Source organism: Dasypus novemcinctus, chromosome 3 (genome assembly GCF_030445035.2).
Source record: "Dasypus novemcinctus isolate mDasNov1 chromosome 3, mDasNov1.1.hap2, whole genome shotgun sequence".
NCBI classification, from domain to species: Eukaryota; Metazoa; Chordata; class Mammalia; order Cingulata; family Dasypodidae; genus Dasypus; species Dasypus novemcinctus.
Genome location: NC_080675.1, coordinates 70,625,426 through 70,629,465, shown reverse-complemented (window position 1 = coordinate 70,629,465; position 4,040 = coordinate 70,625,426).

Below are 4,040 nucleotides of genomic sequence, written 5' to 3'. Positions count from 1 at the left end.
TGGTATAATATATTTAAGATAGTGAAAGAGGAAAACTACCAGCCAAGAATCATATCCAGCACAATTATCTTTGAAAAAAGGAGGATGAGTTTTGAATATTCACATATAAACAGAAACAGAGTGTGTAACCAGGAGACTAGCTTTGCAGGATAGATTAACGGCAATGCTACAGCAAAAGTCAAGGGAGAGGGAAACGGACATTGACCCAGTGGTTAGGGCGTCCGTCTACCACATGGGAGGTCCGCGGTTCAAACCCCCGGCCTCCTTGCTCCGTGTGGAGCTGGCCCATGCGCAGTGCTGATGTGTGCAAGGAGTGCTGTGCCACGCAAGGGTGTCCCCCTCAAGGGGGAGCCCCACGCACAAGGAGTGCGTCCATAAGGAGAGCCGCCCAGCGTGAAAAGAAAGAGCAGCCTGCCCAGGAATGGCGCCGCCCACACTTCCCGTGCCGCTGACGACAACAGAAGCGGACAAAGAAACAAGACGCAGCAAATAGACACCGAGAACAGACAACCAGGGGAGGGGGGGGGAAATAAATAAATAAATAAATCTTTAAAAAAAAAAAGTCAAGGGAGAAATTGATGCAATATTATACTTAATAGTACAGTAAGAGTTGGAAACTTCAATACGCCACTCTCAGCATTGGATAGAGAATCAAAAAAGAAACAGGGAGCTTGAGTAATATGATAAATGCCCAAAACCAATAGACATATGTAAAATATTGCATGGCAAAACAGCATTCTCTCAAGTGCTCATATAGCTTTCTCCCTGATGGACCATAAGTTCAGTCACAAAGCTGATCTCAAAAAATTCAACAAGAACAAAATCATACTAAGCACTTTCTGTGATCATAATGGAATAAAGCTGTAAATCAACAATAGGAAAAAAAGGGAAAAATACACAAATAAAAGGAGATTAAACAACAGTCTTAAATAATGGGTCAAAGAAGAAATTGTGAGAGAAATCAAAAACTAACTTATGATCTTGAGATGAATGAAAATGATAACACAGCATATCAGAAACTTTGAGATGCAGTGAAGGCAGTGCTGTGAGGGAAATATATAGCCCTCAATGCTTACATTAAAAAAGAAGAAAGCTGAAATCAATGACCTAACTACACAGCTGGAGGAACTGGAACAAGAATAGCAAACTATTCCCAAAGAAAACAGAAAGAATGAAATAACAAATATCAAAGCAGAAATAAATGACATTGAGAACCAAAAAAATAGAGAGAATCAACAAAATGAAAATTTGGTTCTTTGAGAAGATCAACAAAATCGACAAACCCTTAGCTAGACTGACAAAGAAAAAATGAGGAAAGACACAAATAAAATTAAAACAAATAAAATAAAATGGAGACATTACTACTGATACCACAGAAATAAAGAGATCATAAGAGGATACTGTGAACAACTGCATTCCTAACAAACTATACAATGTAGATGAAATGGGAAAATTTCTAGGAATATATGAACAATTTACACTGACCCTTGAAGAAATAGAGACCTTAACAAACCAATCACATGTAAAGAGATTGAAACCATCAACAAACAACTCCCCCAGGTAAAAGCCCAGGACCAGATGATTTCACAGGTGTAGTTCTACCAAGTATTCAAAGACTGGATACCAATCTTACTCAAACTCTTGCAAAATATTGAAAAAGAAGGAACACTACCAAACTCATTTTATGAAGCCAATTTCACCCTAAAACCCAAGCCAAAAAAAGATATTACAAGAAAAGAAAATTACATACCCATTTCAGTAATGAACATGGATGCAAAAATCTTCAACAAAATACTTACTGCTCAAATTCAACAACACATTAGTTGAGTTATTCATCATGATCAAATGGGTTTTATATCAGGCATGCTTGGGTGGTTCAACATAAGAAATCAACCAGTGTTGATTAATAAATTCACTATTAAGTCAAAGAAGAAAAATCACATATCCTATCAATTGATGCAGAAAGGCACTTGACAAAATACAGCAAAATTTCTTGATAAAAATACTACAAAAACTAGGAATTGAAGTAAATGTTTTCAACATGAAAAAGTATATATATGAAAACCCACAGCTAACATTATACTCAACTGTGAAAAATTGAAATCTTTCCCCTTTTCATTGGGCACAAAACAAGGACATCCACTGCTGTCACCACTGTTGTTCAATATTCTGCTAGAGGATCTAGCTAGAGCTATCAGGCAAGTAAAATAAATAAATAAATAAAAACATCCAATCAGAAAGGAAGAGTAAAACTTTTGCTTTTCACAGGTGATATGATCCAACACGTAGAAAGTCCCAAAAAATCTACAACAAAGATGCTAGAGCTAATAAATAATTTCAGCAGGGTAAAAGGATATAAGATTAATGTGCAAAAATTAGTAGTATTTCTACACACTAGTAATGCACAATCTCAAGAGGAAGTCAGGAAAAACATACCATTTATATTAGTGACTGAAAGAATCAAATATTTAAGAATAAACTTAACCAAAGGCATAAAGCACTTGTGTGCAGAAAAACACAATGCATTAAAAGAAATTTTAAAACCTAAAAAATGGAAGAACATTCCATGCTCATGGATTGGAAGACTAAATATCGATTAAAATGTCAATTCTTCCTGAATTGATATCAGATTCAATGCAATCCCCAAAAAAATTCTACTAGTATTTTTAAAGAAATGGAAAACCCAATTATCAAACTCCTTTGGAAGTGTATGAGGCCCCAAATAGCCAGAAACATCTTAAAAAGGAAGAGCGTAACTGGGGACTATCACTTCTGAACTTTAAATCATATTATAGTGGTAAAAACACGGTGGTAGAGGCACAAAGATAGACACATAGACCAATGGCAATAAATTGATGGTTCAGAAAGACTTTCACATCAATGGTCAAGTGATTTTTGACAATTTGTCAAACCCATCCATCTGGGGCAGAACAATCTATTCAACAAATGGTGCTGGAAAAACTGTATAACCATTGTCAAAAGAAAGAAAGAGGACCCCTATCTTACACTTTATCCAAAAATTAACTCAAAATGGATCAAAGAAGTAACTATAAAACCTACAACCATAAAGCTCCTACAAGAAAATCTAGGGAAAAATCCTCAAGATCTGGTGGTACGTGATGGACTCTTAAACCTCACACTGAAAGCACAAGCCATGAAAGAAATCGTGGATGAATGGGAACTCTTCAAACTTAAAATACTTTTGTGATTCACAGGAGTTCACCAAGAATGTGAAAAGGCCACTCACTCAATGGGAGAAAATATTTGGAAAGCACATATCCAGTGAGGGTTTGCTTTCCATGCTATATAAAGAGATCACACAACTCAGCAATTAAAGAGCAAACAAACCAATTTAAAAATGGGCTAAAGACTTGACTGCAAAAGTGTGGAAATGGATAGTGGATGGTAGCACACTATAGTAAATAGAACTAATTCAGCTGGTTTATAAATGGGATTGTGGCTAAACATAGCGGTCTAGGGATGTAAATGTCAATTGAAATAAAGCTAGAGGATAAACTAGGGACTGAATAACATAGCGAACCCAGAGGTGGATGAGAATTGTGGTTAATAGTACAAATACTTGAATGTTCTTCTATGAACTGGAACAAATTTACACAACTATTGCAAGGTGGTAAGAATGCGGATATGCATGGGAAATATAATTAATATAACCTATGGACTATATTTAACAGCAAATACTGTAATATTTTTGCTTCAATGCCAAAGATGTAGTGTGTTAATAATAGGGAGGTATGGAAAAAAATACCAAATGTACTCTAGAGACCATAGTTAATGGTAATATTCTGATGATATTATCTCATAATCTGTAACAAATATTCCACAACAATGTAGTGTGTTAGTGGAGGGGTGTTTTATATGAATTCCACACATGTGCATGATTGTTTTGTAAGTGCACAACTTCTCTAATAAGAATATATTTTAAACAATGATTATAGTGTTTGAAAAGGAGGAAGTAAATTCAGCAACTTAGTACTCTGATTATTTCATCTACTCAAATACATTATTTTAAAATTTATTGA